Source organism: Cavia porcellus, unplaced genomic scaffold (genome assembly GCF_034190915.1).
Source record: "Cavia porcellus strain 051 isolate PalLab524CR breed Dunkin Hartley unplaced genomic scaffold, mCavPor4.1 scaffold_24, whole genome shotgun sequence".
Classification (NCBI taxonomy): domain Eukaryota; kingdom Metazoa; phylum Chordata; class Mammalia; order Rodentia; family Caviidae; genus Cavia; species Cavia porcellus.
Genome location: NW_026947507.1, coordinates 51,018,599 through 51,045,317, shown reverse-complemented (window position 1 = coordinate 51,045,317; position 26,719 = coordinate 51,018,599). Strand labels below are relative to the sequence as shown.

At 42.1% G+C, this 26,719-nt stretch overlaps 1 protein-coding gene across 5 annotated transcripts in view; it reads right to left on the bottom strand.

Moving 5' to 3' along the window:
* Ncoa7 (nuclear receptor coactivator 7) overlaps positions 1-2,548 on the bottom strand; it is a 116,620-nt gene extending 114,072 nt beyond the window's left edge. For 2 of the 5 annotated variants that reach the window (XM_063235044.1, XM_005008140.3), the window contains exon 1: positions 2,348-2,548. The gene's annotated coding sequence lies outside the window, so the exon portion shown is untranslated. Of the gene's footprint in view, positions 1-2,118; positions 2,140-2,347 lie in introns of those variants that run through there. The other 3 variants (XM_063235046.1, XM_063235047.1, XM_063235045.1) reach the window with 3 other exon arrangements.
* Positions 2,549-26,719: the final 24,171 nt, after the last annotated feature.

Below are 26,719 nucleotides of genomic sequence, written 5' to 3'. Positions count from 1 at the left end.
CCTCATCACCCATCCCAGGGCTGCAGGACACAGACAGGGAGAGGGAAGCCTCCTCCCCCTGCAAGCAGCAGTCAGCCCCTACCTGACTGCAAGGCCCCTACCCAGGCCCAGAGTTACAGCACTCTGTGAAGGGTCTGACTTCTCTTTGTCAAGGGATCAAGTAAGTGTTTCTAAGCAACAAAATGAAGAGTTTACTGTAACTAAAGGGAGACTCTAAAGCCAGCAAGGAAGAACTGCTCTGAGGTAACCACCTGGTACCCCTGACTACACCCAGGAGGAAGTATCAAATGCCATTATCTCTCAGGATGACATCTGCTTCTTAGAATAACCCTGATGTTTGAGACCCCTCTCACTGTTGGTTCTCTCCATCTTAAACTTCCTCAGCCATCTAGGGAGAACCCAACCAGGTTAGAGAAGATACAGCAACCAAGCATGGTTTACCCTACTGTGCACAAAATAAGTTCTTTGGGTCATGGGAGATGGAGATGGTAGACTCATGCCAGAAAGAAAAGAACTTTCAGAATGATTTTGCTAACGAAGGGCTGAAAACAATAATGACTCATTAAAATTCAAGCGACAGAAGAACAAGAACAAAGGCAAAACAGAAAATACATTAGGGCACAAAAATACATCAATTATTCTTTTTTTTTTCAAAACAATATTTTAGGGCCGGGGATATAGTTCAGGAGCATAAGCACCTCCCTGGCAAGCACAAGGCCCTGAGTTCAACTCTTGGTACAAAAGAAACCTAAAAAACAGAATAATGTTTTAAAGCAGAAAAACACTGGATCTTCCAACCCCTATTCACAATCATCCTGGTTATCAAACTTGGAAACTGATACACTTATCTACCGAATAAAAACCATAGTCACAAATCTGTAGAGAGGGCTAGGGTTAGCAGAAGGACACCTGCCTAATACACACTAGAGGCCCTGGGTTCAGCCTCGGGCACTGCAGAAAACAAAAGTATCTGTATTATGTCATACATTTTGACTTAGGAATCACAGCCACATCTCAATGTTTTATGTTTGCCTTTACCTTCAATGAAATACATTTTAGTTAAACCAAACCACAAGACTAAAACAAGTTAATACGTTACTTATTAACCACATCACAATTCCTTCTGGAGCAACTTAGACTTTTCCTTAGCATATGAATTCCATTTTTAAAATTGTGCTTGAGAGTTTAATCGAAACAGGTTTTATTGCAGAGACTGGTACACGAAATGTGCTTAAAAGGGCCAAGGAAAATTACCACAGTTGATAAACATTACACGTTAGCATTCGGAGCTTGAAATGTCAGAATGCAAATATAAATGTTAAAATAATCATGTTGCCTGTTTATACAGACAATTTTTGAAATTTAGTTAAATCTCACAGGCAACACCACAAATACACTGTAATTCCAAATGGTTTTTGATGAAACTTGAAGCATCATGGGTCACTGTACAAATAACTAATGATCACCTATTAGCAGACGATTACAGAAGTGGAAAATAAAGATTCTGTCATCTTGCTATTTCTACTGAATCAATTTTCCAAATTCTTAAATCTCAATGTTGGAATATAAAATCATGCTCCATTTTCCCAAAACTAAAATTTATAGCGTATTATGGAAATTTAAAAGATAGGGTAGAAAAAGATGATCTTGCAAAGTGCTCTAACGCAATGAACTTTTACACAGAGAAGAGAAGAGAGAACTGCTACCGGCTCCTCAGAAGCGCAGACCCTCCCTCCGAGCAGCAGGAAGTTAGGGCTGGGCGCAAGGCTGCCTCTGTCGGCCAAGCCAGGGCGACCGCAGAACACTATCTGCAGACACCTGTACCGGGCTCGCCAGCCAAGCCAGCCAAGTCCTCCGGGAGGCGGCGGACCACAGACCAGCACCCCAGTTCCCGAGCGGTCTGACTTCCCCAAGGGCCGCCAGGGGCCGCCCCGAGCTGCAAACGCCCAACTCCGCGCCGTCGCCTCCCGCCGCATCTGCCCAGCTGTGCGACACCGAGGACACCATCCCTCCGCAAGCCCGGAGATGGCTTTGCCCAGTCTCGCATTCTGACTTGAAAACAGGCTGGGAGAACGCAGCTACCGACCCGGTCGGAAACATTCAGCGACGAGCCCTTACCTGGGAATCCGGCGGCGGGGTCCCCGGGATCAACCGCAGGCCCGCTCGGCCTCCCCGCCCCGCACGCCCCGCCCCGCGCCGCACGCCCGGGTCCGCGCGCTCGGCCCTGCTCCGCCTCGGGGACTCAGGGCCCTGGGTGAGTGCAGGGCTCGGCCCCCGACCCCGGCCCGCCCCGCCCTCCGCGGCACCGGCCGAGATCCCCGAGGTGCGCACTCGCTCGGCCACTTACCTCCGGGCGGGGGCGCGGGAGCGGGCGCTCGCATCGCCCGCAGCTGTGGCTCTGGAGGCCGGGCGCAGGGAGCGCAGCCCCGGGGCGCGAGCGAGGAGCAGGACAGGGGGATTCGGGCGCAGCGCGCTCCTCGGGCCTGGTCCCCGCGCCGCTTCCCTGCAGCGGCGACCGAGCCGGAGCGCGGGGGGCGCGCGCCGTGTAGACGCCCTAACTCCGCCCGGCCCGCAGCGCGCGCTGCGCCCCTGCGCTGGCGCGGGGCCCGGGGCGCTCGGGCGGCCGCTGCGGCATCCTCCCCGCCCCCGCCGCCTGCCGGCCGGCCGCCCGGGCCACCACTGCCGCCCCGCGGCCCTGCCCTTTCCTCCCGCCCCGCGCGGCCAGGCCCCCCGCGGCTCCGCCCAGAGCTGCGCGCGCGGCCTCGCGGCCGGGACTTGGCGACGCCGCCTGAGCGAGCGCGCGCGCGCGGCCGTCCGGCGCGGAGCGGATCGCGCCCGCCGCGTCCCCGCGACAGACTGGGACCTGCCTTGCGGGTGGCGATGATCTCGGCCTGCGCTGTGTTTCCGCCGCGCGCGTGGCCCGGGCCCTGGTACCTCGCCTGGCTCCGCCTGCCGAGGTCGCAGGCATTGCGAGCCACGGGCAGGATCCGGCCAGGGCGCCCTGGCTCCGGAAGAAAGGGGCCGATGGCGGAGGCGGGGCGGGGATGCAGCCCCGGAGAAGCGGAGCGCGGCGTTATCGGGGCCACTGCAGCCCCCACTCTCTGGCTCTGCACGGAGCGTGCGTGCATCCCGAGTCCAGACCAGCGTTTTTCCCGCTACAGCGTACGGGAAATTTCTTTTTCTTTTTCCTTTAGGCATTCTTGGGGGGCATTAGGTAGCCTTTACCAAGGGAACCTCGGGCTTGTAAAATATGTAGAGTTGATTGCATCACAAATCCTGGCTGGAGCTCCCAGAGGCAGGGAGCCGCTCTGCAATTTTTCGCAGAGGGCGTTTGTGATTTTGCAATCCACATCTAATAATAAAAAAAAAATCAGGCAAAAAGCCACCGTGTTCCCGGTCGACTGCAAACGGTGACTCAGTAAGATCCTCGAGGTGAGCGCGCTTGAGGCTGGGCGTGGAGCGGGATGGGCGGTGCGTGCGGGGCGCTGCCTGGGAAACTGGGCCCTCGGTCTTCGACATCCAGGAATCCGACGGATCCGAAGCTCCTCTGTGCTTTGGTAGCAGTTACTCTCCTGGTAATGTTTCCCCGTTCACAAGATTTAAGGAATGCAGACATACCTAGCGATGAATAAGTAACACACAAGGGCCTTTGGGAGGAGAAATTGGCAGGTGTTTAATCTTTTTAAAAATTACAAATCCTGATGTAATTTTCTGCAGGAAACTTGATTTTCACTTCTCCCCTATACCCCAGCATTTCACCACCAAAAGCAACCTCTCCTTTCTTACCGTGGCCCCCTGTGTTAGCAGGAAACGGAGTTAAGTAGTGATCTTTTTAATTAGGCAAATAAATAGCCTTGAGTATGCATTTTTCAAAGTAGCATCACTTAGAAAATGTGTGTCAGCTTTTCAAAAACATTGCAGATTTGTCACTGCTGTGTTGGTCACGCGCTGTCACGTGCCAGCGGAACGTTTTATTACAGCCAAAGTCCTGCTCTCCCACTGGAGATTTTCACTCATTTTCGTTAACTGAACGTTTATGACTTTGCCATAGCATTGTCTTTATAGAGAAATCAGGAGAAATATAGCCATTTCCCTACCCTCTAGATCTGTTACCCAGTACTCAGTACCCACACATGGGCCTTTAAATTTCAATTAAATACAATTGAAATTGTAGATGTTTGTTCCACTGGCCATATTTCAAGTTCTGTAGAGCCTCACAAAGCATATGACTCCCTTTCTGAACAGTATGGAATATAACACTTGCAGTATTTCAAGTAATCCCTTTTGATGGTTCGGTTTGGTTTGGTTTGGTTCCGGGAATTGAACTCCGGACCTTGCTTGCCAGGCAGGCACTTGTGCTGCTGAGCTATATCCCCCACTCAGGAAACCCTCATAGACTAGAAGATCAAATTTTAATTGGTAGATAAGCTATTACAAAACAATTTGGAAAGTCTTAGTACACTTAGTACACTAGATCAAACCTGATTAGAAGATGTATTTCTTTAAAACATGGCAGTCTTTAAGAATTGACAAATGGTGGTGTGCGGACCTTAAGTAGATTACTTAACCTTGGGTGCTTGCTTTATCCTTGAAGGGGAGACATAACTGCTGACTTCACAGAGTGGAGGTAAGGAATACATGAGATGTGGCCATCCCAAAAGTTAGCTGTTACTGTAACAATACATTTATTATATAAAGGTTTTCTTTTTAAAGTTGTGTCCCTGGCACCTCTCCCTGTACCTGCCTAAGAGAAAGTTCATGATAAATGCTGGGTTAATAATGTATTACAGAGGTACAAAAATTAGTGGACATGAACACCTCTGTTAAAGATGGAAGCTGACCTAGTAAAGGTAGAAGCCCCTGAAGGACAGTGTAGTGGACCTGTTATCTTACTTTCTCCAGGTAAGATTTGGGGGAAGATACTCAAAAGCAGAGGTCTTTTTAGCCCTTAAAGGAAAAAGAGTTCTACATTTTTCTCAAAATTCAAGATATTCTGAGTTCTTTTGCCTTGGATGGGACTACTCCCCAGGGCAGGATCTAAACCAGAGGGAGGCAGCTAAACAGTATCAACCATGCAAACAATGTTTTTCTTATCTGTCAGAAGATAATTCTGTGTAGGGGAAGTATTGCTCACATTTCTGAGTCAGGAACTGACCTGGGCATGATAATGCACATCTGTAATCCCAATGGTTGAGAGGCTGAGGCAAGAGGCCCTTATATTCAAGGCCAATGTGGGCTACATAGGAGTTCAAGGTCAGCTTGGACTACAGAGCAACAGTCTCTTTATATATATATGTATTCTCCCTCTCTCTCTCTCTCTCTCTCTCTCTCTATATATATATATATATATATATATATATATATATACGCTGGAACTCCAAGAAGATAGGTGAATATTGCTCTAATACTTTGCCAGAGCAGAAGGTTTCCCTGGGAAAGTAACCAGCTTGCAACTTGTCTTAATTACTTTCCTCATCAATGGACAATACTCGTTCCACTAATGAATTAAAAGAGGAGAGGTTTATTTTGGCTCATGGTTTGTAGCAGCTTCAGTCCACTATTGCTGGCTCAGAGGCTGGTGGAGGAGAAGCTGCTTACAGCATAGTGACAAAGAAGCCTGCATCAGGGAGGAGCAGGAGGAGACATAACCTTCCGGGCTCTGCACACAATGACCACCCCTCCCCAGACCCCATCTCCTAGCTGCAAGTCAGCCCTCCCCTAATCCAGCTGCCTTTGCAGACTCCTCTTGTGATCCCTTGCGGCGCTGGGGAATTGTCTGGATGTAAACTATGGCACATCCATTGGAATCACTGAAATGTCTTTGGAAGGTTTCCCAGCAAAGGTGTCTGGAGTTTGGTGCACTGGATGGAGAGTTTAGACCGCACACTGCCAGCAAGACAGTCTTTGGCTGGTGCGCCTTTCCTCTTTTCCAGCACAAGAGAGGATCACCTGTCACATGCCATCTGCCCCCCAGGCTGCTGGACACATCTGTGGAATCCTGGGAAACCATCCTGCATCTGCAAGGAGGGAGGCCACCGCAGCGAGGCCATTTTCAGTGTTATTACAGTATCACCCTGAGCTTTTCGAGGAAGCTAAGAGTTTCGTTCGTGGGCAGATCCACATTTAGTGCTATTTTGACTTGTCACCTGGAAGGAGTCTGCAAAGTGTACCGAAAAAAAATTCTGGCACAACTTGTAGGTTTGGATTGTCATGGTGAGGCTGGGCAGCATATCAAATCTGTGCTTCTGTAGGACAAGTCTAATCTTTTTTCTTTCATTCACAGTGAATTTTAAAATACCTGCTTTTCAAAAAGAAAAAAAACCAAAATGAAACTCAGGTGTGGTGGTGCCTGCTGTAATCCCATCACTTGGGAGGCTGAAGTAGGAGGATTGATGTAAATTGGAGACCAGCCTGAGACACACAGCCTGTCTCAAAAAAGTAAAATACCTGCTTTTGAAGTTTCCTCTTGTCTTATTTCTGCTGAAAATGGTCTGTTCTATAGCTTACAAATTCCATATATATATATATATATATGTGTGTGTGTGTGTGTGTGTGTGTATTTCTTATGCTGTCTGATATAGCATCATATGCTATTATATACTATATATATATATATGCACATTATCTGAAAAGCATATTCAGAGAAAGTGGTGCTGACAAAGTATAATTCTGAAATGAATACCTAAACTCAAACTGACATTAAGCGATGGTTGTTTGGATTTATTGGGTGAAAGAAATTTATGGTGACTATTCTAAAGAGAAAGTTTTTCTTTATTAGTGTATCTTTGCAATACATAATGATCACATTCCTTCAGGGAGTATATGTGTATGTGGATACATGTATGTATATGTTACCACACCTTGGTCATTTTTGATCCCCTCTTTGCGTCTTACCTTCTCCCCTTCCTCATATCCCTTCCCATCTCTACAGAGCCGTCTTCTCTATACCTAACACGGTTCTTTCATTGTTCCCTGCCTTACTCTATTTTGATCTCTTATTTAGAGAAACCATGCAATAGTTAACCTTTTATGACTAATTTCCCTGAGCATCATGGTCTCATGGTGCATCCATTTTCCTACAAATGACTCCGATTTATCTTTCTCTGTGGCTGAGTAGTGTTCCAATGTGCATATGTATTTCTTTTAGTTCAGTCATCTGTTGATGACCATATGGTCTCCTCCCCCTAGGAGGAGTTTGCTGCTATAAAAGTGGGTATGCATGGTCACTGTAATATGACTGTAGCTCTTTTAGGAAGATACAAGAAGCACACTTGGTTCAAATGGAATTTTCTACTTTCAGGTTTTCGAGGGCTCCCCATGCTGATTTCCATAGTGGCTGTGCAGTTTAAATCCCCCCCACAATGTGGAAGGGTTCCTTCCCCCACCTGTGACCTTGCCAGCCTTTGTTTCTTTGAACCTTTGATAGCTCTTCTTACTGCAGTAAAACGCATCTCGGTGTTGTTTTCATTTGCACTTCCCTCTAATGGCCAAAGATGCTGAGTTTTTTCCCATATACTTATTGACCATTCATACCTCTTTTTCTAAGCAAGGGAGTGTTTTTTTTTAAAAAATAATAACTGTAGATTCACAAAAAATATACAGGAAATGGGTCAAATCTCATATTTCATCCAGTTTTCTAGTTATTGCCCAGGGGAAACACCTTGCATAAGTGCAATACAATATTGAAACCAGAAAGTTAATTTTGGTGAAATCTGAAAGCTTATTCAGACTTTACATGCTCTTATGACTAGGTGCAATTTTCTACACAATATTATTCTATGTATTGAGCCTTGGGCCACAATCATAGTAAGACACAGGACTGCTGTACCCCTACATCCCCCCAAGTCACCCATTTATATCACACTGAGTGTCCTTTTTATCATGTCCCTAACTCCTGGCCACTGCTACATCACATTTGGTCCTATCCCTGTGATTTCAAGAATACTGGGTATAAAAGGAATCATACAGGATGTCAGCTTTTGGATTGTGTTTTTTCCTAGGCAGCATAATTCCCCGGATATCCACCCAAATTGTGATGTGTATCAATGGTTCCTTCCATTGGTAAATATTTCATGGTATGGGCTGCACCCTGCTTAAGGATCAGCCCCATGAAGGGGCTATTATGAACAAATTACTGCCGTGAACATTCACATGTAGCTTTTGTGTGAAACTAAGTTTTCATTTCTCAAAGATAAAAGCCAAAAAGTACATTCACTGGGTAAGTTGCATATTTGGTTTTATGAGAAATTGCCAAACTATTTTCCAGGTTGGCTGTGCCATTTCATACTCCTGTCAATATGTATATCTGATGAAGGTTAAATTTTTAGTCTCTTAAATAAAAGAAATACATGTATTTTAATGTGCTGTAATCACTTGATGACTTAATCCTCACCAGATTAAATTTTAAAGTCAAAGATCCTGTTGTGTTCACTTTTGATTGCCTGATGCCTAACGACTGGCATGTATTAGGTTCAGTCAATACTTGTTGGTTGAATAAACAAGTTAGTAAACAGGGGTTAGGGATTTAGCTCAGTGGCATAAGCACCTGCCTGGCATGTGGGAGGTGGTAGTTTGATTCCTGGTACCACCAAAAAAAAAATTAGTCAACAGAAGAAGAGCTGAGTCATGTTGAAATAAAATAAGACTGTCAATAAATTATAACTATAGCTGAATCTGAATTGGATGCCATGACTGGTCTTCTAATAGCAGTATTTATTTTCAAATAAGCAATTGGCACTATAAGATGAATCACTGAGGATAAAATCAACAAAAACTAAATGCTTAATTATGTTGGTTCAAGGTCATCTGTTATACTTTGATAACAGCAAAAGACCGGAAGTAATCTATGTGTTCAAAGCTAGGGAACTGCTTTCATGTCTATCCAGTGGAATATCAGGCAGCTATCAAAAACGATGAGAAAATGCTATGTAAATAAATGCATCTTTCAAAAGATGCTGATTTCAAAAATTCTTTGGGAAAAGTAGATACAGTACGCTACTACTTGTGTAAAACTGTTTTAAAAAAGGACAAGAAAAGAAAATTGGGAAAGATAAATATACGCATGGACATGTGACTTCTCCCTAAACTGTTCTGTGATGTACACAGTGTACCTGAGCTGTACTGTGCTGGGAAGTAAAGAAGTACTCAGAAATCTTTAGGATCTGCCAAAAGCACACTGGCGCCAGCTTACAGGGACTTCTGGCCAAATCTGGGCAATTTAAGTATTAAATGAATAAAGACCATAGCAAGTTAAAATACTTGAGTAAGAATTCATAAAACAGGAAAAAACTGAGTTCAACATGATATATAAAAAATAACCAACAGAGGAAGGATAGTTCCTCATTACAGAAAAACAGTAAGATGTCACTATTTTGCAAACACAATAATAATGATTATTCAGGCAAGGTTTTCAGTGGAATATAAAACAGTGTAGTGAAAATTCCCTAAAAAGCAGCCCCATCACACAATCTTAATGCCTTCTGTGAATGACAGGCTTTGCTTTTTCCTCTATAAATTACAAATGGAAAAAGTATCTTTGCCATGAAGGAATATGGTAGATACCTTAATCACATGATCAACTGGTTTCCAATTGTTCTAAAAATTACCAAAAAGTCAGTAGTTTAAAACACAAATTCATTACCTATGGGTCTAGGATTCTGGAATGAAACACTGGTATTCTGGAGCCAGGATCCACTTGCTCGCGAGGCTGCTTTCTTTTCCAAGCTCTAGAGCAGGCTCGGCCTCCCTGCCTTCTCTAGATTCTCAAAACTACCTCTGTCCCTTGGCTTCCCATCTTCCCCGTCTTCCTCTTTAAACGCCAGCAAGCGCTGGCGGAGTCACCACATCACTCTGGCATCCACTCCGCCTTCCTCTTTCACTTCCAGGGATGCTTGTGATGATTTGGGGCCCAGGTAGATGATTTAGAATATTCCCCATCTCGAGACCCTTAGCTTAGTTACATCCCCGGGGTTCCCTTTGCCATGTAAGGGGATGAGACGCACTGGCATTGTGCACATTCTGAGATGAATGCCTTGGAAAGTGCACATCCCCTGTGATTATTTTTCTATCCAAAGAAACACTTAACCAAGTGGAGAGACTTTGAAACAACTGTCCTCCACTATTCAAAACCATCCCCATAGTAAACGGGAAAAAGAGTTGGAGATACAGACGGCTCGGCAGAGAACTGATGAGAACCTCAAAATCAACAGTATCTTGGAAAGAGAAAGAAAACATCAGGGAGGTGACCGGTAGCAAACTCCAGCCTCTGAGATCCAGCATGCAGACACTGAAAATAAAGATGTGGAAGATAAAAGGAGGTTGCCAGAATCGGGAAGGAAGTGACAGGGAAAAATGGAAGCACAAGGGAGTTGGAAAAAAGGTTCACAACGCAGGGAAGAGCAGGACAAGGTTTGGTCTCTGTCCCTGGCTCTCATGGCTCACTCGGGAGGGAAAGGCCAGTCAAGGCTGGGAAACCCAGGGAAGAGTTGCCAAGGCAGAGCCCACAGCATTTGCTGCTGAGAAAGCAGTGTGGGGCGTCCCTCTGGGAGGACTCTGCCACAGGGCAGGCACAGCCAGGGCAGGTGTCCCGTGCCAACAGACAGTGCTGGATCCGAAGCCGTTCCTGGAGAAGGCAGATTATTTAAATCTGAGTCTCAGAAGAACTGGAAAAATCACTTGGCTTCAGGGGTCCCATGTTGCCCTCCCACTAACTGGATGGGGACAGCCAAGGAGCGGGCTAGCACAGGATCCCTGAGCAGTTTCAGCTCTGCTCGGCCCCCACGGTGAGGAGCCTTTGCTGGCCGGAGTTGGAGCTAAGAAACCCTGGTCTGAAAGTGCCCGTCTGCGTGAAGTACTTGAACCCTCGCCCTGCTGCGACACTGAGCACAGACCTGAGGTCGCCCTGCCTTCTCCGCTGCCGCTGGGAGCGAGGACCCACCTCCTTCTGCACCCTTCCACGGGCGGGTGAGCATCCCAAAGGCTGGGCAGAGAAAACCCAGTCTTGCTGGACTCTAAAACTGTGGGTCCCAGAAGGAAACCACTCACTGAAGAGCAGAGAAAAAAAATTTTCCCTCTGTTTTTGGAGGTTTTTTAAAAAACTGTTTTACTCCCTTTTTCCTTTTTTTCTATTTTTCTTTTATCTTCTATATCTTGATGGTTTCTTCCATTTCCTTTATCTTATTTTATAAATATCCCTTGCTCTGTAATAGGAGACTTTGTCACATTTTCCTCTCCTCTCTTCCCACTGTTTAATTTAAATTTTTTTCTTTTTGCATTCCTCTATTCTCAACCACTGTCTTTAATAGTATAAACTATTACACTTACTAAGCTTTAGAAGGTTACTCCATGTTACTACTATTGAATTATTTTCTATCATTGGAGATAGTTATCACATTTAGTATTTACTCTATATCAATATTTTGTTTTCTCTCATGATTTATACTGCAACTGTAGATTTCTTTTCCAAGGTTAAGGGAGATGCATTATTGGTTCTTATGGAATGTCAGGGTCCAGTTTGTCTTGGATGATGTTACTGTTGCTGACTTACCTCATATTGCCAGGGTTACACAGTTGTTGCTCTTAATAGGTTTACTCTGTATATCAGCAACCAGATTACTGTTGGGGTCTGTGCCTAGCTCCACAATTCCCCCAAAAGGGTGCATGGCAAAGACTCAAAGGAAGGAGACAAGCGGCATCATCTTTAGGGCTGTAGGATTGAAATCCTCGGCAGAGCTCATAACTCTGCGAGCTAGCCGGCTGACTGACCCTGGGCAGCCTGTATTTAATCAGAACAAGCAAGGAGTTGAGTGGAAAATGGAAGAGGGTCTTGGGAGGGTTTCACGGACCACTCAGAGGAATAGAGGATGCTAATTAAGGAAAACTATCCAGAAAGTCTCCAGGTGGTCCCAGCTGTGGCCTGTCTTGCCCCCTGAGGTGTCTCCTCATTCTCACTTCATCTATGCCCAGGCCACACCATAGCCCTGAACATGTACTCAGTCTCAATGGTCTCCAACAGATTACCTCTGTGACATTAGCAGTACTGCAGGTGGTTCCTAGGGAACGGATGCCAAAGCAGTGGCACAACACCCTCCCTCCAGTATGAATGAACTGATCAGGTCTTGGGAGAGAGAAGGAGGAAGGTTAGCCACACCGAGTGCACTGCTGAAAAACAGACTAACAAGCTCTCCATCCTAGCAATGATGACTCTTCACTATAATTGACCACACACCTGAGGGCAAAACCAAACAAACAAAAGCAATAGAAATGAGAGGACAGGGCAAGACAGTGCCTCCCAAAGCTTCCAACTTCCTCAAAGCCAATCCATGAGATGTTGAAGAGGAAGAAGAAAGTTAAGTAACAGTGCTGAATTATTAAAAAAGATAACAGAGGAGATTAAAAAGCAGATCCAAGAAGTGCTTTGTGGGCTCAAAGAATACATGGCTAATCAGATAAAGGAGAGAAAAAACTATTTGGGAGTTTACAGAAGGCACTAATAAAGAGTAGTGGAACTAAACAAAATGATACGAAACATGAATGGCCAGTTTAGCAAAGAACTAGAGTCCATGAACATGTTATAAATAGAAACTTAGAAGGTTAAAAATTATATTAAAAGTATGCGCAGCATGAGTGACCAATGTGAGGACCACACAGTCAGAATTAGAAGATAGGGATGCTTTCAGAGACTCAGAAATACCCTAGAAGGGACAAGAGAACACAAAAAGGAGCTCAACACTGCTAAAGGCTGAAGAAGAGTAAGCTGAGATTAACTAGGAGAGGTGAAAAATCAGAAGATAATACAAAGGGCATAAAAACTTGTTTATAGAAATAATAGCAGAAAATTTTACAACTATGGGAAAAGAATATCATATAAAAATAAGCAAAATATATAGAGTCTCAAAGAATCACGATCAGAAAAGAACCTTTCCACAAAAGATAGTCAAAAATCTCAGAAGTCCAACATAGGGAGAGAATATTAAAAGCTATTAGAGAAAGGCAATGAATAACTTATAAAGGTAAACCCATTAGAATTATAGCACACTTCTCAGCACAAAGCTTGAAGGCCAGAAGAGTTTCAAGTGAAGTGTTTCAAGCCCTAAAAGATAACAACTTCCAACACAGACATATGTCCTGCAAAATGTTCTTTCAGGATTGACAGAGAATTAAGGTATTTCCACAACAAAGAGAACCAAGAAATTCATCATCACTAAACCAGCACTCCAAAAAATTCTCAAGGATATCCTAGAAAGAGGCAGTAAAGCCAAAAAATGCAAAAGAATTCTAATAAAATGAATACATCAGATAGGGTGAACAGGTAAGCAGAAATGGGGGAAAGGGTTGGGTACAAGAAAATAATGCAATGACAGGAATAATTCTGTACCTTTCACTAATAACTTTCAATGTGAATGGTCTCAGTTGCCCAATCTAGACACAGATTGGCAGAATGGAGCAAAAAAAAAAAAACCCAAATATATATTGTATTTAAGAATCATAGTATGGAATACAATATTCCATGCAAGAGGAACCCAGAAAAAAGCAGGAGTAGCTATCCTAATTTTAGACAACATGGATTTCAAGCTGAACTGACCAGAAGAGGCAAAGACAATTACTATATGTTGATTAAGGAAGTAATTCAATAGGAAGAGATAGCAAACACATACTGTTAAGCTTACTGCCTATATTATACTGTACTGTTATCAATCTTCTAGATGTTTAACAACTAAAATTAAGAGGTAATTATAAATTCCTTTTGATTCCTTTTGCTGGGAACCACTAGATCTTTTCCAATAAAAGGTTATATGATGCATGCAAAATAACAAGACCACCACTGGGACAGAGGCCAGGCTTGAGCCTTTCCCAGCCTGTCTTCCTGCCCTGGCTCTGTCTTCTGCTGAGCCATAATTAACTGTACTCAACTGGCATTAAATGACACCATAGCTGATTTCTCTCCTAAATAGAAAGGTAGAATTAATAAAACAGGCCATCCTCCAAAAATCAGATGGTATTAGATATTTAAAGCGATACTTATATAAAGTTATAATCATAAATACCCTGTTGATTATATTATTTGACTCATGCATACTTAATTCTACACATACCTTCTACTGTGAACCAGATCCCAAGACAAAAGGCTAAACTTGGCCCTCAAACCCCACACAGAGACCTTCTTAATACGGCTTTTCATGTTTTCAACAACAGAGATAAAACAATCTGATCTTTTAGAAGTGACACTTGCAGTTCTGAGACAGGTAAACCGACACAAGGTGGAGCTGCCTGAGCCCCCCCATGGACCATGCCTCGAATGTAGCAGAAGGACACTGGGCAACAGAGTCCCCCATCCTGGCATTCCTTTGAGACCTTACCCCAGGGTTACTGGACTACCCTACCAGAGAGTGAGTAAGCCACCCTAACTTCTAGCCCTCACAGGAAATGCCAACACTGGCCAGATTCATTGCTGACATATCTGCTTAGACTTGCTGCTGAAGACTGATGGAGCTCAGGGTCTACAGCCCCCATTAAGGTGTCCTTTTCAGAGTCCCAAGTCCCACTAGAGGTCTCAGGTGAGACATTCTCTATACTTGTGGACATAGAGGCCATGTATAGGGTTCTTCCTGAGCTTTCAGGCTGCTATATTAAGTTCTCAATCTCTATCGGGGTATTGATGGCCAACCTATGCAGCCTTTACAGACAGGGCCTATTTCATGCAGGTTCCAGATTGTTTCTTCTCTGGTCAAACCTCCAATCCCACCTGCAATGCCCATGCCATGCCTATTATTAATTCGTCTCAAGGATCCTTCAATTCTTCCTTGTGTTCCCCAGTATCCCACAGCTTCCAAACATGTACAGGGACTTAAACCTATAATTAAGTGCCCTTTACACAATGGTTTTCTTTCTTTCCCAAAGATTCCCACATCATGCATACCGGAGACAAGTCTTACCTACCTACCCTCTTAACTTTTACCCTTTCAGATGGGGGAATAATCACCTCTCATTATTCCACATTTATTTTTCAGAATTCTACCTTACCATGGCAATGATTCTAACTCAACATAGTCCTGATAAAATGACATATCCAAATCAAAAGCACTTTCCTTCTACCTCACCTGGGTCCTTAAATATGATAGTGGCCTGCCTCCTCATGTTTTTCCAGTCTAACATATGGGCATTCACCAATGATAAAGTTGTCCTGGTTAAAACATCTGGCACCAGCTTCTACATGGGCATCAACCGTCATCCCATTGACACTCTTAAACCCCAGTACAGCACCCCCTTTCAGCAGGAATCAGTAAAAGAAAGAAAATCTTCGCCCTTTTTCCTGATAATCAAAAGACGGCAATGAAAGGATTTTGCCCCAGATGCGACACTGTAGCTTGGGAGGCAGAACCAAGGGGCTCTATCTTGAGGTCACCTTTCCCCGCCCCTAGGCAACTTACCTGTGGCACGAAATGAATACCAATGGGCTACCTGTGCATCACTAATGCCCCTTAGGCACCACCCCAAACCTAAGCTACATGTATGCCCCCACACCACATGTCTGGCGGAGAGAATGCCAGACCCCGGAGGTCATGGAGTCTCTCCCCATATTCTTAAAATAAAGCCCATTTTTATTTCATACTTCTTATCTTTTTAGCCACACCTAAAATTCTATAAGATGGTTCCCTTCCATGCCGAAAATTCTATGACATACATGCATCAAACACTGACATGCATAAAACACAATGGACATAAAAAATCAAACAAGCATAAAGACAGTTATAATGTGGGAACCCAATACCCCACTGTCACTGATCAACTGGACAAAAATATCAACAAAATTGTATCACGAACCAAATCTTTGAACAAATGGACTTAATAGATATATTGCTGAGGATAAGTCTGATATGGTGTAGAGCAGGCAATAATTAATATTAATAAATTGGCATAAAAATAAATTGAGAGTCTGTCCTAGACCTCCATGACTTGCGGTAAGACCCCTGACTGGTTTAAGGGCAGATTGCTTGTTAAGCTAACAGTCAAAGTTGAGACCAGCAGACAGTCTGTGAAGTTCTGCAAAGCAAGATAACAGGGCAGTTCAAGACTTGACTTCTACAGATTCCATCTAGCTCAGCTGTTCTGGTTAGCAGAGAATCAGGTTATCATTTAATCCTGATCTGTTCCTATGTTCTTTTACAAAAATGCATTGTTCCTCAATTCTTGAACTTTGACTGTGTCAGCCAGCAGTTAATCACTTCAGCTTCCTGCAGCCCCCCAGTACACCGCTCAGTCATGCTGTACACTTAGCAAAGGTGTCCTAGCCCATTATTGGACTTTGATCATTCTTGTGCCCCTTGTAACTAAACTGTATGTTTTGTCTGTGTTTTATTCTGTTTTCATACCTATGAGCAGATTAGTGGGCCTAGGCTAGGGACCCAATAAGACATACACAGAGTGTTCCACCCCACAGCACCAGATTTTACATTCTTCCTACATGAAAGTTTCTCCAAAATGAACCACATGCCAACCCATAAAGCATGCTTAAGTAAATGCAAAAGAATCAAAGTTATTCCATGCCTATTATCAGACTGTAGTGCAATGAAACTAGAAAGAAGTGACAAAAGATACCACAAAAATTATGCAAACACATGAAAATTAAACAGTACCCTCTTGAATAATTAGTGAATCACGGAAGAAATTAGTTCCCATAGTCAAACAATAGTGCCAATGTAGCATAACAGAATCTATGAGACACAGTGAAAGCAGTCCTAAGAGGGGAAAGCTGATAGCTGTGAATGACCACATCATGAAAAGAAAGCAAGCCCAAATACTTTTTAAAAAATTTTATTTAAGGAGAAAAAAAAGCAGAGAAACGGTACAAGTTATACAGATTTACAGAAAAAAATAAACAGTAGGAAATCACTAGTTAATGGATTACATATTGTCTTCTTAGAAATAATTGTTCAAGTTACAAAATTAAAGCTTATAAAGTGGACATTCCAACAGAGAGACTGCAAACAGATCTGTTCAATGATCCAATAAAACTCAGTAATATCATTATCTATCTTATACACTTAAATATACATGCAGTTATATCATTTAGAGCACTTTTTTTTCCTCTCTTTTGTACAATGACAATTATACATTTTGGGTTTTGTTGCTCCCACAGTTCTTATTACTTTTTTGGAAGGGAGTAGAACCAAATGTGACATAACAGAACAGAATCAATCAAATCAAAAGGGTGGACATAATAGATAATGTAAAAGCATAATACAAGGTGATCAACAATGGTTACCATAATGCCTCCCACTATCTCTAATAGAATTGCCTATATCATCAGTTATAATAAAATTGAACAAAACAGTAAAGAACAAAACCAACAAAACCAAAACATTGGAGACATTATAGGTCTTAAAAAGTAGAAAATAGTCAACCAGAATGGGCGTCATAATGAATCCCACTATCTTCACAGCTGTTCCCTAAACTTTCCAACCTGGTACTATCAAGCAAAACAGAATAGAGGGACATCAGTCAAAAACAAAATGGTGAGAGTAATACAGGGCTTTAAATCAAGATAATGGAAAGTCAAAGTGGGTTACCATAATATATCCTGCTATTTTTTATTTATTTTTCCCTTAATTAAAAGGATAAAAATAAAAAAGTAAATAATGAAGTGGAGATTGAGATAAAAGAGGGCATAACAGCAAAACAGCGCAGATCAAAACATAACCATTTAAGCAGAATAGTGTTTCACCACAAGATAATCCTGACATAAAAGTAGTTACAATATTGTCTCTTTCCTTGAAATCTTTGAGTATAACTTCATATACTGTAGCATCAAATATATCAAAACAATGTAAAACCATTTAAGAGAATGACAGCATTACAGGGTATTTAGAATCAACTAACAGAAAATGAACAATGGTTTCTGTATAATCTCCTTGTCTTTAAAAGTTTTTGCTTATACTATCATACATAATAAAATCCAATAAGATACAACCTGTTTAGACCAATAGAGACAGAAGAACAAAAGCTTGATGAGACTTCAAAACAAGATGATACTAAATCAGTATTACCTATTAAGACGTCATTTTCTCCAAAATAGCTGTTCCTATCATCCAATCTTCTCTGCCTCATTTCTGTTGAGCTCTTTTTCTGTCATTAGTTGTCAGTTTGTCTTCTTCATTTTGTTTTCTGCTCCATTCATTGTGGCCTCTCTGCCACTATTTCTGGATTCTTTGTATTTTTCTTTTTTAGAATATTCTGTAGTATTCTCTGTAGAGTTGAATTGGTGGTTGCATATTCCCCTAGTTCCTCTTTATCCTGGAAGCACCTTGTTTTTCCATTAATTTCCAGGGATAGTTGTGCAGGATATTTCAATCTTGGCTGGAGATGATTATCTTTCAAATCTTGAATTATTTCCCCCCACGCTCTTCATGATTTGATGGTTTGTGCTGAGAAGTCTGCTGTAATTCTGATGGGTGTTCCCTTGTAAGTGATCTGTTTCTTGTCTCTGACGGCTTTTAATATTCTGTTCTTGTATTGAATTTCTGGAATTTTAATTATTATATGCCTGGGTGTAGCTCTGTTTGGGTTGTAGGTGGCTGGGGTCCTGTATGCTTCATACAACTGTATGCTACATACAACTTTTGCTAAATTAGGAAAATTCTCCTGGATTATTTCTGTGAGTATCTTTTGTAGTTCATTTGGTTGTGTCCCTACTTCTTCTTTTATGTTCTTAATTCTTAAGTTATGTATCCTCTTATCATCTCCTAGTCTTTGTATTATTGCTGTTTGTTTCTTTGTTACTTTTAAGAAGTTTTTCATTTCATTCTCCCATATTACAAATCTGCCCTCCAGTTCAGATAGTCTGTCCTTAGTTTCTTTCAAGCTGTTATGCCAGTTTTCGATAGAGTTTTTAGTTTCCTGGTAGTCTCTTTGAACCTGCTTCATGTATTCTATGCTTTCTCTATTTTCTCCATCAAACAATTCTCCCCTCTTTTTCTGTTCTTCCATTCCACCATCTTTTTTTTTCTTAGGTGGTGCTTAGCATTTCTCTAACTATTCTGCTTATTTCTAGCTTCAGGTCATTAATAACTTCATTCCTGAACTCATCTATGAGGCTCTGGAGATGGCGCTTTATGTCTATTGGTGCGGTGTCTGCTATTGCCTGTTTCTCAGGATTGGGGGCCGAAGGGCCTTTCTTGTTGCTCCCTCTTCCCATATCCTTTGTTCCTTATATATGCAAGTGTATATAGGAGGCCCAGCTTCCTTCCCTGTCGGCCACAGTCTGATTGAATTGCGCTGGCTAGGTGTTCCCATCCACCACAGCACACCAGGAAGTTGCAGACCAGGCAGCCTATGTGGGGCCCGCCCCTCCAGGTCACCCTCAGGCTCTGGGATCTGGGTTGTGCTAGCCTACTGGGTCTCAGCCAGCAGCGTCATGTAGGCTAGGCACTTCTCACCAATCCCACTTGAGAGGGGGATACGTGGCTGAAGTCACTGCAGCGCCCTGTTCCCGCAAGTCTGCCCAGTCCCAGAATGTCCATCTGTTGGAGTCTCCTAAGCTGTGGAAGAGTCTCAGTTTCTCTGACTCACCTCACCGCAGGTCAATGCACAGCTCCCCGCCCGTCCTGTTTTCAACTCCGTTCACCGATTCCCATTCTCAGAGCTTCCGCGCGTCTCTCTCCCTGCCGAGCCAATGTAGACGCAGTCACCGCGCGGTGGGAAATCCAAATCACGGCTTCCAATGCCGCGGGCTCCAGCTTCCATACTGAGGCTTTTCTGTTCCTATTATAGCACCAGGATTGCATTCCAAGTTGGTTTCTCTCAGCCCAGTTTGTTCTTGGATCAGGACGGCAAATCTCCACTTGCTTATGATTCCTTACTCCGCACCATTCCTGAATTCTAGGCTGAGTCTTTCAGAGAGCCTCCGTAACTGCCGTTATCTGTCCGCCATGTTCTCCCGGAACCACGCAAGCCCAAATAATTAACCTAATAATGCATCTCAAGGCCCTAGAAAAACAAGACTAACTTAAAGTCAAAGCTAGTACAAGACAGGAAATTATAAAGATCAGAGCAGAAATTAATAAAATGAGATTAAGAAAACAATGAATCAAAAAGCTGGTTCTTTGAAAGAATAAACAAAATAGACAAACCTCAAACAATCAAAAAAGGAAATAAAAGAACCAAGTCAGTGCAACTAGAAATGAAGAAGGAAAATAACAACAAACTTTGCCAAAGTCCAAAACATTAGTAACTACTTTGAGAATTTGAATTCCAATAAAATGGAGAATTTAGAAGAAATGTACACATTCCTAGATGCACATGAACTACTAAAGCCAAAACAAGAAGACAAAAAGCAAAACAAAAAAAACCACCCCCAAAACCAAAAACACTAAGTAATCTAATAGCAGGCATTGGAATTGAATAAGTAATAAAAGAAATGTCCAACTTAGAAAAATCCAAGTCCTAGGGAATTCATTGCTAGATTCTACAAGAACTTTACAGAACATAAAACTTCAACACTCCTGGAAGTTTTTAATAAAATCTAAAGGGAAGTAGTATTTCCAAGGTCACTTCTGAAAGTTAGCACTACCCTGACTTAAAAACTAGAAAAGAACCAACAAAAAAGAGAATTGCAGGCCAACACCCTTTCATGACACAAAACTCCCCCAGAAGATATGGGGACCAGGGTGTTCATCAAATTATCAAAGAGATTATACTTCATGAAAAGTGGGACTCACTCCAGGGATGCAGTTCCACACACACAAATCATTAAATATGACATGTCACATAAACAGAAACAAGGACAAAACTCACCTGATCAATCGAGCAGGAAACAACTTTGACAAAACCCAAAATCTCTTCATGATAAAATCTGTAAGAAAAATAGATGTAGAAAGATTTTAGCTCAATTTTATAAAAGCCATTTTAAAGAAATCTACTTCCATCATCATATAAAATGGGGGGAAGCTGAAAATTTTCCCTCTAAAATCAGGAAGAGTAGGTCTGCTACTACCATTAATGTTCACTATAGTTCTCCAAACATTAGCTGGAGCAAATCAGGCAAGAGAAAGAAATAAAAAGGATATGCATAGGAAAAAAAGAGAAACCAAATTATCATTTATAGATGACACACATAGAAGACCCAAAAATTTCCATCAAAAGATGTCTAGAATTAATAAGCAAATTCAGTAATATAGCAGGATAGAAAATTAACATGCAAAAACCAATAGCATTTGTGTACATCAATAATAAACTCACTGTAAAAGAAATTAGGAAAACATTACCTTTTACAATGGAAACAAGAAGAGTTAAATATTTAGGGATTAACCTAACCAAGGAAGTGGAAGACCCTGCAACAAAACTCCAGTACTCTGAAAAAGGAGATTGGAAAACATCAGAAAACGGAAAGACATTTCCTGTTCCTGGGAGGCTCTGTGTTATGGTTTGTTTAAACCATAACCCAAAGTCTCATGCAGTCATGGAGGTGTCTGAGTCTAGCGTTTGGTTCATAGTTCAGCACTGTGATGGGTGGTGTGAGCGCTGCATCTCTCCAGGGGCGGATCTGGCATACTATGTAAGCAGGGAAGGAGGTGTGCTTTTCCCTCTTGTCACTTGTGGCTGCCAGGAATGTCTGCCCCTCAGCCACATTACCCTGCCATGGAGCCAGCTGAGTAAGGACTGAAAACTCCAAAAACTGTAAGCTAAGTAAACCCTTCCTTCGCTCCTTTTGGGCGTCAAGTATTTTGTCTCAGGAATAGAGAAAAGTAACCAAGACACTCCGGTACAAAGGTTTTCAAAACACTATTACAGCTGATTGTTAGTAACCTCCTGGTGTATTAAATGTGTTCATGCCTCCAGACCTATAGTCTTCCAAAAGGTAAAACAGGCACTGTTTATGGTAATAGACTTTTCTTTCAGAGTCAGGTATCTGCCTTTAGCAAAAACTTAAGATATACATCCAACTAAAGGTCAATAAGTTAGGTAAAAACTTCTTATGTCCTATATAGGGAGAACTGACTAAGAGGCCTACTTTATCTCTAAATGGAAATTCAGGGGTGCTACAAAAATGTCATCATGATTTTTCATGTGACAATATTATGTACAGCTTTTTATTCTTAATTTTCTGTGTAAAATACATAACTGTTGTCTGTTAACATTCTGCAGGGATTTAAATACTAGAACATGCATAGTTGATAGGAAATAATGATTTTATTTTGAATAATATTAAGGTCATTACTCCCAATACAATGTAATGTCATTAATCTTTTAGATGTTCAGCAACTGAGGTTTGGAGACCAAAAACTAGGAAGACAGATGGGCTAAGAGGACAGCTGATGTTCTGACTCCAGCTCTCCGAAGTCAGTGAGGACCCAGGATGTGAGGGAATATTTTAGTGACATCTGGAAACTCCGCTGGGTAATACAAACTCCTGACCAAGCAGATTGTGGGACCACAGAGGAAAGTGATCCATGATGTAGATAGAGTGTGCAAAAGTAGAAAAGTAACCAGGAGAGAAACTTTCCGAGCTCTCACACAAATCTGTTTAGTCAAGGCATGGCCATAGCTCATCCAGATGGCTGACACAGGAGTACTGAGTGGTGCTACACATGGTTCTAAGGTAAATCCTGAGGGGTCTTAACTGACCTTGATAGATAGCAAAAAGTTAATTTCAATTAATACAGGTCTCACATTAACTTGGTCTTGAACATCCAGCAGAAAAACATAACTATTAGGGGTATAAAATAGTGTCATAGTAATATGCAAGCTACAAAAGAAACTCAAACCATTAACATCTTCTGAAGATCTCCAGCTATGTGGGTAACTGATTACTATTATGAATTAGTGGGCTGTGTAAAGTTAGATTGCTACATGCAGGGACCTGAAATTTTTGGACTGGGAATCTTTAGCCTAAACAAGTAAGTTCACTTAAGAGTGGAAAAGGTTCAAGTGTGAGATAGTCATCTGCAGAGTCCTCCAAACACAACTCTTTCAACTTCAACAGATCACCCATGGCTTGCAACTACAAAACAGAAAAGGGGGAGATGAGGGGAGAGGCTGTGGCTGGAGATCAACCACACATGGGGCTGGAGCAAGGCCAGTCCCAAGAATAAAGAGCTCTTGAGTTCAGCCCCATGAACAAGCAGCTGCAGTCCAGAGAACAACAGATGCCTGAGGCGAGCCAAGCAAACAGCTTGGTAGGCAGGTGGTGTCACGTGATGTCAACCTACCAAATGTATAAGTAAATGCACTGTGGCCCTTGAGCAGCTCCTTTTCTCCCGTTAGGAGAAAGGGCTCCATCTGACCTCAGCTTTCTGTTTCCTGACTCTTGTCTTTGTTTGTTCATTCTCGACTGTCCTTCACGCCGAGAATTTGGAGAGCTATTCTGGGTTTGGCAATGTATAAAACACTCAAAAATACCCCCCCCCCAAGTAAAAGACACAATAAAAACATGGGCAACTGTAATGAACATACACTTCTTTGAAGAAGTATAAATAGCTGATAAATATATGAAAAATGTTTGACATCTCTGGCCATTACAGAAATACAAGTTAAAACAACACTAAGATTCCATCTTATTCTAGAGAGAATGGCCAAATCAAGAAATCCAGTAATAACAAATGCTAGCCAGGCTGCAGGAGAAAAAGGAACCCTTCTTCATTGTTTATGGGAATGTAAACTAGTACAACCATGTATGGAGATTCCTCAAAAACAAACAAACAGACAAACAAACAATACCAAGAAAGTCCATTCAACTCAGCTAGTCCCTTCCTAGGCATCTTCCCTAAAGAGGTAAAAGACATCATGTTACAGGGATCCATGCACACCCATGTGAGAGCAACACAATTCGCAATAGCTAAATCCTGGAAGTAGCCTGTATGCTCATTAAAGGTGAATGGATAAAGAAAATGTGGTGTTTATACACAAAGGATCCTATTGTTCCATTATAAGGATAAACTTGAGTCATGCAGGAGAATAGATGCACCTTGAGAATATAATGTTAAGGGAAATACTTCTGACATAGAAGCTTAAAGATCACATGGTTTCTCTTACACAAGAAACCCAAAATATAAATAAAGAGCAAAATAAAAGATTGATAATAGGGGAAAAAAGACACGTAGAGAGGAGGCAAGAGGACAGCCAGGAAGCGGGGGAGGGAAGCAGTGTGCCCAGAAGGAAGCCGTGCCATGCACACGTACCAGCTTCTCACGATCAGTGCGATCACAGGTACTGTAAACACCGGCTACTAAAAATTACAAAAAAGCCTGTAGCAACTGTTTCTGATTTTAAAAAGAAGACTACAGACTCCTATAAGAATGAAATGCAACATATAATCCTCAACTGGATACTGTTTGAAAGATAAACATGGTAAAAGTCATGATGGAGACAGAAAATTGAATTATTTGTCATATAATTAACAGTATTGTGTTAGGCGTAACTTTTCTATTGTTATCATTGTATTCCTGGTTCTAGGAGATTTAGAAGTATGGTATGGTGGCATCTAATGATGACTCTCAATGGCACAGGAAAGAATAGACACTTTGAGAGAAAATGAATACATGGAAATATTGGGGAATCTAGGAAAATAAAAACAATGCAAGCCACACACATAATTTAAAATATTCTAATAGCCACATTAAAGGGGTAAAAGAAAATGAAGTTATTTGAAACATTTTATGTAACCTAATAAATCCAGTTAATATCATTTTAATCTATCTGAAAAAGATTTGAGCTATTAATATTCCTCTTTTTTGCATAGAGGCTTACGTATGTCCATTTAATAGTGACACAACATCTGAATCAGTGCTAGTATTTACATGTGAATGTGTTGGGGCTGGGGATTTAGCTCAGCAGCATAAGCACCTGCCTTGCAAGCAGGCGGTTGTGAGTTCGATCCCCGGTACCGATAAAAAAGAAAAAGACAAAAAAAAAAAAAAATCATACATGTGAATGTGTAACAGCCAGCAGTGGTGTTGCTGGACCACTGAAATAGACAGCACAGGTCTGGATGAGGGCTATGTGTGTTCACTGTTCTGTATTCTATACACGTGCTGAGAGTTACAGAACAAAAACTCAGGGGAAAACAACTGTGTGTAGATGCATAGATCACTGCTGGGAGCCATAGAAAAAAACTTCTGGGCTGGGGATTTAGCTCAGTGGCATAAAGTGCCTGCCTGGCAAGCACGGGGTCATGAGTTCGATCCCCAGTACTGCAAAAACTTCTAATACAAGTCACTGCCTCTTAGAGAAGAAGACAGAAGTAGTTAGGAGACAGGAGTGGGGATAGCTTTCACTCTTCTGTTTTGTGTTCCATCTTTTTTGTATCTCACAATATTATGATCAAACCTAATAAAGTGCTAAAACTCGTGTCCCCTTGACTTTTCTTGTCCAAATCCACTGGAAACTCTAATGTTCCAGGCTGGCAGCTGAGTCCCACCTACTGCCCCTGCCTGAAATTTTTTGACATAGAAAAGTGGTTTGTGTTCTGCCTAAAATATAACAGTCTAGAAACGTCTCCTGGCAAAGTTTTTATCTTATTAGTCTCTGAGACTCCTTGGAAGCTTGTTTGCAAATTTCTAAATAATCTTAGATAAACTAGATCAATGACTGAAACTCCACACCTGACTTTCTAAACACAAGCAACAGCATCTAATTTTGCAGTGACAGATGGTGGCTGTAACTCACAGTGGCACCGGATGCTGTCTTGGGCAAGTTCCTTACAAATTCATGCGTCTTCCTTGAGCTTCCTTGCATCTTGCAGCAAGGCGAGGTCTCTTGGGTTCCACTTCTTCGATCGTAACTGCTGGCACTTCAGATCTGAGTTAAACCTTCTCTTCCTACCTATTTCATGAAGGTTCTGAGTGGAGGCTGGGCTGTAAGGTTTTTTGTTTTTTTTTTTTAAATCGTTTTGAGACAGGTTCTTGCTATGCAGTTCAGGCTGGCTTTGAGCTCACTTTGTAGCTCAGGCTGGTCTCAAAGTCACAAAGATTCTCCTGCCTCAGCTTCCTGAGTGCTGGGATTAGGGGAGTGCGCCACCACACCAGTTTTGTAACTCTTTGGTTCTTGAACTCTTTGGGTAGTGATATCATTTCCTGGCATATAATGCAGGTGGTTGAAAAAACTGCCCAAATAATAATCGCCTGAAAGTTGGGAAGATAAGAAATAGTGGGTTTGAAGAATTTTCTTCAATTCCTGTGCATACTCTAGGTATTTTTCTCACAGCTCGATACTTCCTTAGCCGGAACATCCGCATATGCAGAGTAAGTAAAAATCACACAGTTATTTTATATATGTATAGATATAAAAAATGGTTATCACCTCTCTCTGCAGAGCACGTGCATCCCACCCTGACCTTTGAGATGAAACCATCTCCAGGGGTGGCCATGTATCACTCGGTCCAGGGAGGAAAACATTCAACAGCACCTATCTGCGTGATAGAAAAGAGATATGGTGGAAGTCGGAGGTTAGATTTGGAGAAAGTGGCCAAGATGGTTAAGAAACGAAAGCAGACTACAAATGTGGATGGTAGTTTAGCAGGTACCTAGCAGTAGAGATTTACAAGTGATGCAATTAGAATGAAAATTTCAGGATGACTTTTTCAGTGCAGCAGTTAAAAAAGACTAAATTCGTCACTCTCTATTATGTTAAAATTACTTGGGGAGCTTTTATTTTTTTAATTTTAATTTTTATTAGTACACATCGGCAGTATATAGTAATTGCTCTCATAGTGGGGCGTTCGTTCATG